This window comes from Haliaeetus albicilla, chromosome 8 (assembly GCF_947461875.1).
Source record: "Haliaeetus albicilla chromosome 8, bHalAlb1.1, whole genome shotgun sequence".
Taxonomy (NCBI): Eukaryota; Metazoa; Chordata; class Aves; order Accipitriformes; family Accipitridae; genus Haliaeetus; species Haliaeetus albicilla.
In genome coordinates, this window is record NC_091490.1 from 1,284,277 (window position 1) to 1,301,047 (window position 16,771).

Genomic DNA, 16,771 nt, shown 5'->3' on the forward strand with positions numbered 1-16,771 from the left:
GCACGCAGGACCGGGACTCCGGGCACCCCCGAATCTGAGACCCAGCTCAGTGTCTGAAGTGGTTTCAGCCATCCGCAGCCCCTCTCGCCAAGGGCGTTCCCACTTTTTTTTACATTATTTACGTTATTTTACTTCCTTTTTTTTTACATTTTGTAATTTTAACACAAACTTTTTGAGCTTCTAAAGCAGATTTATACAGAAGAGCAGCGACTGCACTAATGTGCTGGAAGCATCGTTAGGATGGGCAAACCCAGCCCGCCACCACAACAGAATTCGGTGTGCTCCTCCGGCAAGCCAGTGCAATGTCACCATGTATTTCTCCCGAGTTAAATGACCTTCAGAAGAGAAACAGCAAATGACTATACGCAATTTTCCCTTATTTCATATGCCCTGCCCGTTCCCTCACTGCTCCATGGATTTATGGCGATTGCCGTGCGGTGGTACCGCCGGACTGGCTGATATACAGAGGAGAGAGACGCAGGGAAGCTCATCTTTCAAATCACAGCTTGTCTTGGCTACTGTCCTGAAAGGAGGTTCTCCTGCAAAAAGTCCTTTCACAAAGGACTTGCTGAGGTGGCCCACGGGTGGGTGCCCCAGGGCAGACGCCTGTTGATCCTGTAAACCTCTCCTGCAGCTGGGGCAGAGCCTGAGCCGCCGGGTGCTGGAGTTAATGTCAACAGTCACAGGCTGATGCGAGCCTTGAAATCAGTGCTCTGCAGCTAATAACATCAGCAGCACCTTTATTTAAATTTTCTCAACCTAGCACGTCACTATGTCACTGCAGAACTGGAAATACTGACCGCCACCTAATTTTTATCTATTGGTGTGCACAGGTGAGCAGCTGGCAATCGACAGTGATTGCCGTGTTGAAATCTTTCACTTCTGGAGACCAGAAGGGAGCGTGAACGACTTCACACATGGACGCTTCAGCATAAAAAGGGACACTCTTTGTACCAAACAGACCGAAACCAAATTATGGCCAGAGCACCTCTTGCGACATACCCGAAGAGCTGTGCAAGGCCGTGGCGGTACCGAGCAGGGTGGTTTGGGCTGTGGCCACTTTGCAGCATTGTGCATTGCTCTGCGGCCCCACGTTGGGTCCTATCGGGCGATATCTAGATGAAGATGAAGGTATCTGCTACCCATGGTCTGCCAGCCCCAGGTGTCAGGGGGGGTCTGCTGCCCTTGTCTTCAGCTTCTTCCCTTCAGGGCCACCCCTTGCCTCAACAACAAGCACCTCCTGCACCAATGCATCAGCCTGGCTTAGCAGAGCCGGAGCAACCCTGCGATCCCAAAGTGACTGACAGCCGTACCGCCTGCTGCTCGCACTCTTGCAGATGGGCTTAAACACATCGATGGGTGATCTCGGCGCTGATCGCTATCGCGCTGAGCGCCTGAGTTTGAAAGCAAACAGGTTGCGCAGCTGCAGCATTACCCAAGATGTTTATTTGCAAAACAAGCGTGTAAAAGGAGGCCCGAATCTTGCACGTAAAGTAATTGTCAGAAATGGATGTGTTTGCTGCACAGTGGGAGGATATGGAAGTTGAATAGTGCTCAGTGGTAAAGCATGAATCACGCCCCAAAAGAGCAAGACAAAATTGGTGAGGAGGAGATGTCAGGCACCTAAACTGGCCCAATGCGCTGAAGTAAAACCTGAGATACCTGAGAGATCCCCTGCTAAGTGCCACATTTTCTAAATTAAAACATAAGCTTTAGACAGCAAGAAATCCCAAATTATAATTTGTTCATTCACTTGACGTCTGTAGATAACATTAAATCATTTAGAACAGAAACTTCCTAGCATGCTGGTCAAAGTCTGAAGGCTTGTAAAGGCGACAGCAGTTGAGCCACGAGACCTCTCCTGCCATGGTCAGCACCATTTTATTTAACCGTTTTTTGGCTTAGCTACAGTTTCCTCCTTCGGGTTTATCAGTTCAGAGTAGCAGCTCAGATGCCTTGGTAAGTGGGAGGATTTGGGGGTCGGGTCCGTGGCAGGGCTGGGGCTGGACAGATGCAGGGGCTGGACCCCGGCGCGATCCCTCGCCGGGATGCGGGGCTGTTCGGGGCTGTTCGGCAGCATCGCTGGGTCTGTGGGACCAGAAAGTCACCCGGGAACCCGCAGCGCTCCGCCTCCGGCTTAAAGCATGAGTTTTTAGGCAGAATACAGAAAGAAGGAGCCTATTTCAAAGTCAGAGGGCTCAGCCCTTCGGCCCCACCACCGGCGCAGCGGGCAGGGTGAGGCCAGCCCGACGGTGAGACACGAAGGAGCAGCGCCGGCGGCCGGAGATGCTGAAGACGGAGCCGGGAGAGGGAGACGGCAGCAGGTCTCGGCGGCTCTCCGGAAAGTTTAGAAATGAAACCCTGGCATCAGATAAACCGTCCCCAGTGAGACATCCGGGTGCAGCGCGGCAGCCCTGGGCGCATCCCTGCTGCACGGCTCCCCGCGGATCCAGCCCCTCGGCCTCCCGCCGGCACCGGCACGGGCTTTCCGAGGCACTTGGCCTTGCCGCAGCCCCGCTCTCGGCGCAAGTCCCACCACGTGTGGTGGCAGGATCAGCTCACCACCCAGCTCTGGCACCCACAGAGCGTCTAATTTTAAGTTACTTTTTATCAGCTAAGTTGATCTCAGTTAAAAAAAAAAAAAAAATACCCCGCTGAAACTATGTCAAAAAAAAAGCAAAGTGCAAGACAGCATTAAAGGCTGCGAAACGAAAGAGAGGGGAACCACAAAAAGCAAATCTATTTAATCTTGAACAGCAGCAGGAAGAATGACAGCCGATAGGTCTGGTTGCCCGGAGACAGCAGAAAGCTCCCCAAAAGTGCGCTCTGCGAGGATGAACAGCTTTTTCAAGATGCGCAAGCCCCTGCCCGGAGCTGCAGGAACTCTGGTGGGATGTAAAGTGTGTTTTACAGGCTTAAATCCTGCTCGGGCTCCCTTGATGAAGTTTTCACCCAGAGGAAGGGCTGACCCCGAGCACAGCCCTCCCCACCAGCTCGCTTCGGCTCCAGCCCCCCCGGCCACGCTCTCTCCAGACTCTCTACCCAGCGGGGCTGAGCAAGCCCCGGGGAAGCCAGCGGTGGTTTCCCACACGAATTCCTCCATCCGTGGCTCATCCTGAGTCTCCATGCAGAGCCAGAGCCGGTGCTCAGTCTCACGGAGGGGGGGGGGGGCACATCCCGGCTTTCGGGGCGCAGGTGCTGCCCCGTTTTTGTTTAACAGATCTCCCAATACAGTTAAAAAAAAAGAAATGTGATGGCTGTATTTTTCATGATGTGGGAATGAGTATTTTAAGAACACTGTTTTGACAAATTATAAACACAGTGACAAAGGCAGAAGATAACAATTTGCAAATAAATGTGTGATACTGAGTTACCAGAGGTGTCGACAAAATGCACTTAGGGGTGAGCTGACCTCTGTCAGAAGTGGGAGCATCTGCCTGCCTGCCGGTAAAGTGTTGTATAGTCCATGGAGTATTTTAGATCACACCAATGCAGTAAAAGAGTTGGAACCAGGGATGAATAACCTGCACGTACACTCACAGCCACTTTCCATGAAGGACTGAGGCGATCCCCTGGCTCGCAGCGACCCTTGGACCCCCGGACCTCCACGTTCCCTGCGCCCAGGACGTTCCCAGCTCCCTCCAGTAGTGCTGGGCTTTGCTAAACCTGGGATCTGACCTTGGCTGAGGGCGAACACATGAAATGCCCGTTTATTTCATACATATGTGCATGACTACCCGTGCACTGTACAGACACGCTAGTGTGCTATTGCACTTGTTCCTATCGAATCCCAACCGCAAATCAAGCGATTGCGAGGGGGAAAGGAAGGAGTATCTGCAGCTGGGGGTGGAAAGGGAAAAAGAGTCATCCCCAGCTGCCTGCTAGCACCCAGGAATCCTCAAGGGCTTTCAAATAAGCAATAACCCAAACTTGGCTCGTGAAACCGCAGCTTGCAATCCACAGGTTTCTCATGTCCAGCAAGCCTGGGTCTGGTGGATCTTTTCCAAAAACTGTCGGCAAGAGCGACGGGACCGGAAAGGTGTTTACAGACTGCGTCCCGCGGATCGTCGCCGATTTATGGGGACTCAAGTCACCGTGCAGCTCGCTGGCGTAAATGTTCCCGAGATTCCTACTTCGAGATCGCTGGCTGAGTCCCAGCTCCTTTCTGTGCATTATTAAACTGCAGCCATTTCACTGGAGAACAACAGGTTATAAATTAACCAGCTGCTACTTTTATGGTTTCCCAGTTTTTTTCTCGGCGGAAGCGTGGGCACGGCAGCGAGCACCATCCCGGGGGCTTGTGCTGAGAAGGGTCAGAGCTTGGCCCCGCTTCAGCAAGCAGCAGTGAGTTATTCCCCCAGGACCCGGGCGGCAGCACGCCCCAGCGCCCGCAGCCCGGGGGACTGTCTGTGCTCCCTGCGGGGATGAATTCAGCCCTTTCCCAGCACCACTGCCATCAAAACTGAGCTTATGCTTGATGGTTATCCCACCCCCGGGCTGCACATGCGGCAAAACTAATGCTGGGTATCTTTTAGCCAAACACCTTCCCTCTGAACAATTCAGATTTTTCAGCAATGAAGTCAAAAGGAGAATTAATTCTGAGTTCACCCAGGCACGTCCCTGCTGGCATCACCCTAAAGCACAGAGCAGTCTCAGCGGGCCCCGACGCTGATGCTAACGGGGGATGTGCAGAAATTCAGCCCTCACTTCAGTACGCTGCAGAACATAGAAGAACTGCTTTGAATATAAAATATCTTAAATATGTTCAAATGCATTTTGTTGAAGACAATGTATTTATATTTTGGGCCGCTTTGTTTTGGTAATAAATTGTAGCAAAGATTAGAAGCCCCAGCTATTATGACTTTTTGTAAACATACTGATATAACAAACCTTGTCCACTCTTCAACTTAGAGGCTGTTTGCAGAGAGGGGAGCCACAGTTATTGCATGCATCCATTAGGAAGAATAAATTCAGCATTTATAAAGGCTCTAGAGCTTGCAGATGAAAACCAGTATGCACCCTGTTTTACAGTGACTTTACAGCATGAAGATGTAATTTCCAACAATTTGCAGTTTATATGACAGGTTGGAGTCAGCTGGATTTTGCCTGATGTATTTGCAATTCACTGGCTCTGAACGTGAACAGGCTTTAAAAAACAGAGACAACAGCATGCCTAGAAACCCTTTGGGCGAGGTTTTGTCCCATCCTGCCAACTTCGGGAAAGGTCGTAGCCCGTCTCTCCCGCCGTGAGAGCTGTGCAACGCACAAACACCTCCAGTCCCCCTCCCCATCGTGAGTCTGGACCGGTCTCCGTGGCCAAGTACTGCGCAACAGCCCGAGACCCGAGAGATGTTCCACTGGAGCTGGGATGCAGCCCGTGCGCCGAGGGCGACAGCACGTACGGGCAGGGTTGGGGTGGGAAGCGGCCCGTGCCGCAGGACAGCGCAGGCTGGTGATGCTTCGGAGCCGCCTGGACCACAGCATCCCTCCGTCCCTGCCCCAGCACAGGCAGACCACACGCCGGGAGCCTCTTCCCCGCAGGGGAGAGCTGGCTCCTGTGACTCAGGGGTAAGGGATCTTAAACCTTTACATGCTGATTCTTCAGATCTTTAAAACTAAAGGGACCTTTGAACTATTAACCTCTTTTATGGTACACAAGGGTCATGAAGGCAAGGAAATAACAGCTTTTGCAGGGCGTCTCATTTAGCAGAATAAAATGCAACAAGGTGCAGTGGCTCAAGACTAAAACCAGGGTTTCAAATTAGAATTAGGTGCTATGTACGTAGGACAGTGAACGTGGCCTTAGACTGAAACTGCCAGACGTGACAGAGTTTCTGTCTCCTGGAGCCGCCGAATCACGACTTTTCCTCAGAAGAGGACAGGTAAAGCCTCCGCTGGTGCATTTGCCAGGCCCTTGCACTATACCACCTCACTGCCCTTTCTGGTCTTCAGAAGCTGCTCATTTTTCTGTTACATCTGTGCTATTACCTTGCATCTAACAAAGAGGGGGAAAGTCACTGATTTACAGGGGTTGGATGTGTCGAAACACTCTGGAAATAAATGATTTAGCCTCAGAATAACGAGGTTTCTCCCCCTCCTGTCCCTTTCATGCTGCTGCTCTTGATCTTTTGAAGACCCTTGAAAGGAAGATGAGACGAGGCTACAGACTCCGCAAATTACTGTTCTCTCCAACTGGAGCGTTTCCTTCGTCAGCCATCCCTGCAGTCAGCCCTCTCCTTGAGCCAGCGCAACAGAAGAAAGCCTCGCTACTTGCACAGTGACAAACTTCAACTGGAGCCTTTTAATGACAGTGTTTTATCCAAACCATAATAATAATAAAACGATCTCCACTTCGCTGAAGAACGTCCTTTTAGCTTGGCTGGCCACTGACTTCAGAAGCAGTCCACGTTGCCGGCGATGCCAGCCCGGTGTCAGGGTCAGAGCGGCGATAAAACAACCTGGCGGGTTAAACCTCCAGATAAATTTACCTTACAAAGGGCAAGAATTTATTATCCTTTTTGTCCTCTGCCAAGGCTTCTGTGTCCTCCCCGAAGGTGACAGAGCAGGACACGTACTCGTTGACCGCAGAAGGACGCTGTGTTGGCAGAGGCAGCTGCCAGCGGTGCCCAGCCTGGAGGTGCCACGGGTGGGACGGGGACCTTCGGGTTGCTGCACCCAGGGTGACATCTCCCACGCAGAGGGCAGGCACCGTCCTGAAGTTAAAACAGGAAAAAAAAGAAAGTCCCTCTCTGAAGCTAAAGGATGAGGAGTGAAAGGTTTCCTCCAGAAACACGCAAGTCCCACATTTGCGGGATTCCTGCCCTTTCCTAAACCCCCTGAGGTGGGCATCGGCCCGTGGTTCATCAAACCCAAGGTCAGTTCAGTCTCTACAAAGCCCAGCAGTGTAAGTACGTGCTGCGTTACCGTGATGTTACCCACCTTTGTCTCTGCTGCAGCGGTTATTTGAGTGCAGGTCAAAATCCTCCACGTCGGCGTAAATGCCTCTTCCAGCTCAGCCCCCAGCGAAAGCTTCGGAAACCCTCCACATCGTGCAGCATCCCGACAAGCGGCTCGTGCCAGCGCCCATCCCCGTACACAGCACGCCCACGCTGGCAAGCGAAGGAGACAGGTACCCGAAATTCCTGCTGTGCCCGGGGCTTTCTGCTGCGTGAGGACACGGTGCCAGGGTCGCTGTGGCCAGGCAGACCTGTCACCGGTGTCACCACTGTCCCCAGCCATCCTGCTGGGACGGGAGCCGGCGCCGAGCTCTCCCCTGCTGGTGGTGATGGGGGGTAGGTGCAAAACGGGTGCTGTGGGAAGCGGGGAAGCCATCCCTTTCTTTGGATTTTTCACTCCAAATTAGGTAAAAATAGTAGACGACTCTTTGTAAAGCCTTTAGTGGCTCCAGCAGTGACATTCAATAATAACTACAAACCACCCACTTTGGTTATGGCAGGTCAATCTGACATTCTGGAATGGTCCGAAGAGCAAGACAAACCGCTTTGTTTATTTGGGAATGCGTCTGCTAACCAGTACGGCACCACTTCATTCCTACATCACACCTTCTGCCACTCTGCACAGAAATCAACCCCCAGATCCCCGTGCCGGGCACAAGGGCTCTGCTCCGGCACCGGCACGGGAGGGCACGAGATTAGATCTGGTCGCATGGGCTGGAAGTTGCACAGAAACCCGTGCAGCAATCCGGGAAATGCCGGTTAATAATTTGCAGACCATTTTACGGGGATGTTGCCCTGTGTCGGGTGGAAGGTCTCGTTGCAGGAAGGGTCTGTGTCCCCACTTTCCCCCTCTGCCTCCGCTCCGTGTGGAGGGGTGCAGCGGCTGCCCCCCCGAATGGGGTCCCCCTTCCCATGGGAGCATTTTAACTCGAGCTTTCCTTGATTGAAAGGCTACTGAACTGCCCGGGCCTGAGTTATCCTTGGGTTATGCCGTTTTGCAGTGTAATTCTGAAATAAAACCACTTACACAAGGCACGCTAGCCAAACCCCAGCTCCTGAGATTAAAAGCCGTTTCTGCAAGCGGCCGCGCTGCCAACACGCTGCAGCGGAGGGCTGGGGGGAGCACAGTGACAGGAGGTCCCAGCAATCCTGACATAAATAATTAAGGAAAGGCAGCACCGGTCTCCCGCAGAGCCCTTGACCCGGGGGCTGTGCTCTCCTTGGGGCTGCCCTGGGCACTCCCGCTGATCCCCGGCTCTGCAGAAATACAGCTTTAAATCCATAAAGCCATTAGGAAAAAAAAAGAAAGCGCTCCAGGTTCGTAAAACCAAAAAGCAAACAGACCGTTTCCTTGTGTACCCCCCCAGAGCAGAAGACCGGTTGCATTGCTCATTTGCTACAGTCCTGAGCCTACAGAAACTGGCTGTTTTATTGCGCTTCTGCAAATCGCAAAGCGAGGCCAGGGGTCACAGCGGCACGGTGAAACGCAGCAAACCCCAGGGTTTGTACGTGAGTGTGCAACGGCAACTGCTCGGCGTGCACCCGCGGTCCTGGCACAGCCGGAGAAGGCCAGGGTCTGCTGGGTCTGGGCAAAGCCGTCCTCCCAGAAAAAGTACCTGAGTTCAAAGAAATAATGAAGATTTTTTGTAATTTAGCAAATATAAGTGGGTTTGAGTGAGCCCTGAAAGCTACAGTACCGATGAAATCGTGATGTGCTTTGGGCCGCAAGCATACAGTTGGCATAATTCAGATGAAGCATAGGCTTCTGTACTATTTATAAACAGCCAGCGGGCCAAACTCCCCCCTGGTTTTATACAGAACATTACAAGAGCATTTTAATTAGCATATAAAACAAAACAAAGGTGTTAGTTTCACCTTGCCATCTGACTTCAGCTGCACTGACAATGTTTATTCTCCATCCCTAAACTCTCAGCCCAGCATCCCGTGGGAAGGTACATGAAGACAAACCCAGGAGACCCCCCCCGGCTCCTCTCCCCCCTCCCCACGTCCTGCTGCTCCGGGGGCATCTGGGCAGGCGTCGCACACCACGGACAAACCCTGCCTGCGTCCAGACCGCTCGCCTGCCAGCAGATCTGAACATCGTTGCCAGAAGGTGTTCCTCATCATGCTGGCATTCCTGCTGTAAAATCAGAGGTCTGTTGGGTTTTAGGGTTGTCTTTTTCCTTGACGGGAATCTAAATTCAAATTTTTATTGGACTTTGGCCTGGAAAGCTTTTCTTATGATTAACCCTCATTTTGAATAAATAGATCTAAGGACATACTTGTGGAGCTGCTGCTCTCTTGTTTCTCATTCGTTGCTGTTCAAGCAGCAAGAAGCAAAGGTCCCCGTTAGCTCACACATGCAGCTTATCACCCAACAGCCGCAAGAAATGCTCAGTGACAGCCGCATGTGTCAAAATGCTATTTAAAAGCAGAAAGAAGTGACAGGTTTGGAAAATAATTTCCTCTACAAGTCGTGTCCCCCCCCCTCCTCCATGCCTGCCCCCCTTTGCTGTTCCCATCCCCTCCTTCGGAGCAGAAGGTGAGCAGACACCCAGGAGTGGACGCGTGGGAGGAAGGTGATGGTTCTCCGGGCAGACAGGGAGGAAGGCAGGCGGAGCAGAACACTGCTGCAGCATCACGCGCTCCTCCACCGGCTTCCCACAGGCTGGGAACGAAAGGGTAAGAAGCCCGGAGGAAAGAAGAACAATGAAAAAAACAAAGTTTTCCTTTGTGTGTTTCCCTGGCATCACCCAATAAAGTTTCAGGGAAAGCTGGTGGCCAAAAGCAGCTGCAACACCACCGGTTGCAATATCGGATTTTTCCACTGGAAATCTGGGGTCTAATTCACAGCAGGCAGCCCAAGGCTTTAGAAACACCAGCCCTCACATCATCCAAGCACAGAGGTGGTGACTTCAAATGCTTCCGACCCTCAGTATCCCATGCCCATCACTGTGCAAAGGATGAGCAGAGGCGAGACCTGCGCCTGAAAACGCTCTGCAAAGTTCAGGCTCAGTCCCAAACACTTCAGTGTCACAGGGGTAGCAGAATTGGCATCAAATTCATACGCAAACCTCAGAATTAAGTAATTTTAAAGCTTCAAGCGTGCTAAATTAAAAAGCCCTTGTGCTGAAGAAGGGATCCAGAGCCCGGTTGTGGAGCAGAGGGCAGAGCCGGGGCAGCATCACCGCCAGGGCTTGGGGGCCCCTTGTACACCCCCAAAAAACACACAGGACAGTCGCTCAGAGTTTCTGTTTCCATCACGCCAGGACACAGGAGAGGGCAGCTGACGAGCAGCGCAGGGGAACAGACCAGCACCGTCGACGGCTGCGGAGTGCCAGGCTGGGGGGCATCGGCCGGGCTCTACCCCCGGCACCTGACCGAGTTTCAGCTCTAGATCTTCATAAGAACTTCAGTTTCCTTAATGCTTTTCCCCGGTCACATGCAGCCCCGCAGAGGCTCGGTTTCCTATCGCTGTGTACCACGCGCAGTCACTTATTCGAGTGCCGGGGGGGGATCAGCAGCTTTATACCGCCACTGCCGGGATGGGAGCAAAGCACAAGGTGCAAGTATGGGAACTGAGCCCAGTCCCAGGTGCCCCGAGGGAAGACGGCTGCTGCATCAGACAGCGGCTCCGAAACCGCCCGAGAGCCTGCTCGGCCCCGAAAACTGCAGTGGGAGCTATGCAGCCTTTGGAAAACCAACTGCTCTTTACTGACAAAATAAACATCTACAAATACCGTGGCATCCTCTTTGCCTTTTCTTTCCTGAAGTAACTGGGGCAAGCGATAGCCCAGAAAATAAAAGCCGTTAACCCAAATAAGAGAGGTTTTGTGCCAGCGTGACCTTGAGATTTCACATCGCCAGCAGCAGATGAGGAGTGAAGCCCGCTCAGGCTCCCCATTAGACATTCCCCATCTGCGTTCCCGATCCCACATCCCTCGAGGCTCATCCTGGCTTCGCACCAGGCACGACCTTTCCCAGACTGGGAACTCACCGGCGCCGCTGCCAGCGTTGAGAAAGGGCGGTGAGAGTGCAAGAGCCGGCGTGCCGAGGGCTGGCGTGCCGCGGCAGACAGCGCGGTTTCGCCACGGTCCCCAGCCACGGGAGCACCCGCGCTTGCCCTCGCGGCTGTCACTGTCACTGCCCGGTTGCAGCACAGCAGCCAGTTTTATTCCCAAAACATTTTGCTTTAGCCGTGCAAAGATACTTAAGTTTGGACCTGATTATAACTACGTGTTATATACAGCCAGGCAGCTGGAAATGCCAGTGCTGGAGTGCCAGGTATTGCCTTCCCAGCAATTTTCTCCCATTTTTGTATCTGGCAGCAACGGGAATCCAGCAAGAGCGCCACAGCCAGATAAGGCACCATCAGATCCCACCTGAAGCTGTCCAGGACGTGATTCAAGTGTCCCAATTCTTTGCTTTGAAAGTGAGCTTTATTTGTGCTTATATTCACTGTCAAAAGCCTTTGAGGCTTATTTTGCTGGTGGTTTAGCCAATACAGGTGACATATGGGAGAAGATTCAGGCATGTCAGCAAGGTTAGACAAAATACAGCTGGAAGTATAACCTCTGTATATCTTTCGTGGACATTTGCTGGATGCTGGTAAAGCTTGTTTTTAATTTTAGTTTTTTGTCAGCAATCCTTTTTCTTTAGGACGCAATGTTACTTTGGCAACGCTCCTCAGAGGGATCTTTGCTGAAATACTGAACACATTTCATAACAGAGCCTGGCAAGCTCAGTGAGATGCTGGTTGTGTAATGAGAAGGGCAATCACTAATTAACCATCCCGTGTACCACCCGAGGTAAGAGCAGAGCTTTGCTCCTCCAGACATCTCCTGAACATGAGTTGGTGAGCGGGGGGGGACAAGGTGACCTGAGATCTGTTACCTGTGCCCAGCAGCGGGACCTGCCCCCCCATCCTTCCCCCCAAATTCCCTCTGCAAGGAGCACGGCTCGGCAGCAGGAGCGGAGGGCAGGAGCAGCTTCATGCCACCCGGCAGCACAGTGGTGCTCAGCAGCAGCAATGCCCCAGCAGCTCTAAAGCCAAGGGGTCTGGCTCGCTGTCGCTTTTGTTTCATTATTTCCCATTAAAAAGAGCTCTCCTTCCTAGAAAGCTGCTGCTCTGTGGTAGAGTGGGGGGAAAAGCATTGAAAAAAGCATTAACGGGAAAAGAACTTTGAAAATGTCTGGATAGCACCGATATTTCACATCTTGATTTAAATATTGAGCGTGTGGGAGTTCGGTCAATGCTACCTGCAAAGAAAAAGAAATGCAATAGCTAATAGAGACAGAGGCAGAGCGCAAGCAGCAGCCCTCACTTTAGTGCGGTGGGAAGCATCTGAAATGCAACCCAGCTGCCCGTACAAATGATCAAGGTAGAAAAAGTTCTCCAGAACAGCCGTAAAGGGGATCACAGCAAAGCACTTCAAAGAACTGTACTCTTCATTAGCAAGCCCAAAATTGAAAAGGCTTGAAGTAGTATGGTGAGCCGTAACAACAGCTCTATCAGTTTTCACTTAAGGGGACCTTGGCAAGTTCCTGAGGATCTAGTTAATTTTCCTCCCCTCTCCTCCCAGCCTCTCCAGTGAACACCTGAGGTCAGGTAAAAGATGCCCGAAAGCACTGGGGTGGTGGTCGAGTGCACCCAGAGACGCGGAGCAGAGCGAAGGGAGCCGAGTGGGTCCCCGGGTCTGTGCTGATGAACCACCGCCTCCATCTGCCTCATAGAGGTGATCGCCAGCAGCGCTTTCCAACTTGAAAAAAAGCAAGAAAGGCCACAGAGGCAGCTTTTGGCCCAGCAGCTGGAATTCTCTTCCAGATGCAGTAAAAGCAGGGTCCTCCGGGCCCTGCGGAGAAAGGCAGCATCACGGCTGCGTGAATGAGGGGTGTAACGAGCACCGGAGCAAGCTCATCAGTGCCTGCGACAGGGAGGTCTCCGTTAGCACAGACAGCGGACCTGGACCACGGCAAGGGCATCAGCTGCAGGCGGCTTCCAGGGAAGAACTGGAAGTACTGCTCCCTGTTCCCATCCCTGCTCCTTTCTTCCTCCAACTGCGAAAGCTCAGTATTGGGTTCGCAGGGTTTGAGGATTATTTTTCTCTTTTGACAATAGATTTTACAATCACGAAGAACCAGCTCATCTCGTTCGTGAAGCATGTATGCCAGTTCTGCTGTTTCAGAGCTTATAATAAAATCTGTATAGCCCATCCCAGCTATACTGAGTGAAAATAGACAGCTGTTTGCTTTCTCCCGGCTGACACTGAAATACCATTTTGTTCGGCTGGCTGAGCGGTGCCGCTTTTGCCTGCAAAACACACAGAAGTTGAGCAGAAGCAGAGACCCTGGCCGGGGCCCAAAAGATGTTTCCTTGCCCATCCGGGGTCCCACCTGCAGCCACACAGCTCCGTACCACGCTGGTGCGGCCACGGGCAGGATCCCACCGCTCGGCTCCGCCGGGGAGGGCACTGGTAGGGAGTGCAGGGCTTCAGGAGCAACGGGAACAAAGCAGAGAGGCGAAAATTGAAGCTGAGCATAAAGGGAGGGCTGTTTACAGGGAAATAGCAAAGAATGATGATGGCCCCAACCCTTGAGCAAGAACAGGGCTGCTGCCAACTTTTCGTGGCGGATAACACACGGCTGAGCCGGAGGGAGGGGAGCCAGCCGCGGCGGGCAGCCAGCGCCGAGCACACGGCGTTGAGGGGGCCCGCAGCCCCCCAGCCCCACAGCTCCCTGCCCAGCAGGCTCTGGGGAGGCAGGGAACAACAGCAGGAATGGGAAAAGACTGGGTTTGTCTTCCTCCGGGCACGCATCAGCTCTTAGCCACAGCGGTTTGACAGCCCCTCACTCACAGGCTTGCAGAAAGGTCTTTGCTGCCACTGTTGCTTCCCAGCAGAGGAATGCCTGCCCTGGCAAGGCAATCCTGGGGCTCCAGTTCCCTTCTCTGCCCTTTTCCCCAGCTCCCCCGCAGCCCCCCTAGCCCCAACCAGCCCCCGGGCAACTCCTCACCACCTTCCCCTCCGGGATGCAGCGTCAGCTACTAGGGAAACACGAGGTGCCATCTAAAATCACATCAGTGGCCATTGTAATAATAACAGCGTGTTTTTGTAATCAGACATTTGCCCCAGAAAAGTACTGGAGCCATTTACAGAATTTTGTTATTACCGGGTTACTGAAAGTACGAGACAGGAGCACTGAGAACAGGTCCCAAAACCTCCCCTGGCTTTGTGTCACAACTCGCAGCTCTCACAGGGCAAAGGAGTCGCTTTTAAACCTGTGGGTAAGGCATCATGCACCCCCGATTCAAATGACATCAAGCCCCTGTGTGAGAAACTTCTCTGGATAAAATGCAGATGCTAGGAAATGTGTCCTTTATTACTTGTTTGAGCCATTCTGTGTATGAAAGGAACCTAGACAAAAGCTACGGAGGCGTTCAGCTGCCCATAAGCCATACCTCAGCCCATGTTCTAACTTGTCAGGGAGAGGCTGGGTCACTTTGTAATTCCCCACTTCTCCCCCCATCAAGAGCATATCCCTGACTCTCCTTCGGTGAGTGAGACCCTTGGAAAGGATCCTCGGGCGTCTGTCTGACGGGACCGCTATAGGACATGCCAGCAGGCAACATCTTCCACCTTTTAATTTAATTGCTCATTCCTAACGTTTCCACCCAAGCTGCCGCAGACAGTCTTCTGTGGGTGGGCACAGGCAATGCGAAGGGGTCTGCTAGACGATGAGCTCGAGGTTTGCAACGCTTTTTGAGTATTGAAGGCGTTAAGTATCTCTTGGGACTGCCAAGACTGGTACGACTTAAGGTATGACTTAAACAGCGATTCCTGTTTTCCGCTAAAAAACGGAATACCGTACACCATATTGCAACACTCTGGTCCTCTTGGAAACCTTCTCTTTTCTCCCTTTGGCACCGACACTGGGCTGTCGTAGCCTGGGACAAGCCGAGCCGCAGGGGCTGCACCTTGGGTTTCCCAGAAGACTTACTGAGCACCGTAAATTAAGCACAAGAGCAACAATTTATTCCTTTTTTGGGAAGCTTTGAAAGAAGGATTTTTTTATCTCCTTCGAAATGTCTCTGCTGTTCACCGGTCAGTAACAATTCCTCCCCTTCCAAAGGCAGAGGAGAGCCCAACCTGCAAAGGCTGAGGCGAGTCAGCAGAGAATTTATTTGTACATGGCTCACTATTTATGTTTTTTTTAATTAAGTTTTCTAATGTTACTTAATGACCAAGTACCTTTCATTTTCTTAACTGCATCAATGTGCAAGTAACGAGGATTTCCAAGGCAGAGCAAGCCAGCGGTGCCCAGTCCGAAGCACGGCTGAAAAAAGCTGTTCTCTGACGCACTGTGCTGTCACACTGAAAAAATGTGTGAACGTTTTCTTCCCAACCTCATCTTGCTTATTTCCTTCTTTCTTTGTCATGCATTGTGAAGGTTGCTCTGACTTTTTTCACTCGAGTGTCTATTAAGAACTGTCTGAGCTCGTTACCCATTTCATTTCCCTGGGTGCTGGAAGAAGAAAGCTGCCAGCGGTGGAGAGGAGCAGCTGGGGCACCCAGACGTCGCCTGGTCACTGGAGCGGAAGGTTTCTCCCTTGCACAATGTCCCACAGACTCAAAGCCACCCAGAAAACAAAACAACTCAAGGGTCTGAATTTCAGGGAAACTTGAGTAGCTGGAAAGAGCATTATCTGGCTGCAGCTCAGAGGCACTAAATCATTAGGAGCTGGCTCTTCATGTCAGAACACCTCAAGAGGCTGCAGCATTCAGCTGGGGACCGATTTGATCGCAGGAAGGATGAAAACACCCTAAAAAAAAAGGAGAAAAAAACCAAACCCCAAGCCCCAAAACAACAGCAACAAAAAAATCCCGCAAATCAGAAAAGCTACTTATTTCACAGCTGTGTCTAACTTCCAACTCCAACTTTTATTTTACATCCACCCCTCGGAGAAGAAGAAATGCTGAGAGTTGGTGAGGCATTTTCCAGGGGCCTGGAGGGGATGAACCAGCAATTTCATGGCATAGGAGAGACGAGGCTTCTGCGGCAGCCGCTCCAGCCATTATCTTCACCATCTGCCTGCACATAATTTAGGTGCAGCACTACCACGTCTGTCATGTATTTTAACACACACACATTGTTTACTTTGGTTTCCATGTCCCTCATTACAGCGTCACACAGATTTTTTGCAGTATTATTCGACGGTTAACATTTTCTGTCTGTCTATTGTTTTTCTGAACTTTCTTCAAAGACTTTTAACGAGGGAGAGCTGGACCGGAGGGCCTGGGAAAAGCTGCTGACTTCTCCCGAGGGCCGGAGCTGGGTGCTGGCGCTGGTCCCGTGCTCAGCGAGGGCAGCGGTTGGGACCGGGCAGACCCCCCCGACCCTCCATCCCGGGGTGATGCTCCCGGTCCCCCATCCCAGGCTACCTGCGGTGGGACGGGCACCGGGATGCTCCGCAGGGATCCCTGCCCTGCTCCTCCCCACCTCGTGTCGCTTTGGGAGAGAGGGCAGACTAACTCCAGGGAGGGCTGCAGAGGTCAGCTTTTAAATTTTAACACTCGCATGTTTTCAGAGTAACCTAATGCATTTGACGGGGGGAAATTCAGACACTGCTAAGCTGAATTATTGATTTCTACAGCTTCAGAGAACACACATAGTACATTTACCCATATAAAGCTGTTACTAATTCCAAAGAAAGAAATCTGAAAGGTGTTTCTTTTATTCTAAGTGTTTGCCGACTGAAATTAAACGAGTGTTGTAAGCACCAAAGAAAGATAAATTAATACCTCTTTTTCATTTGCACT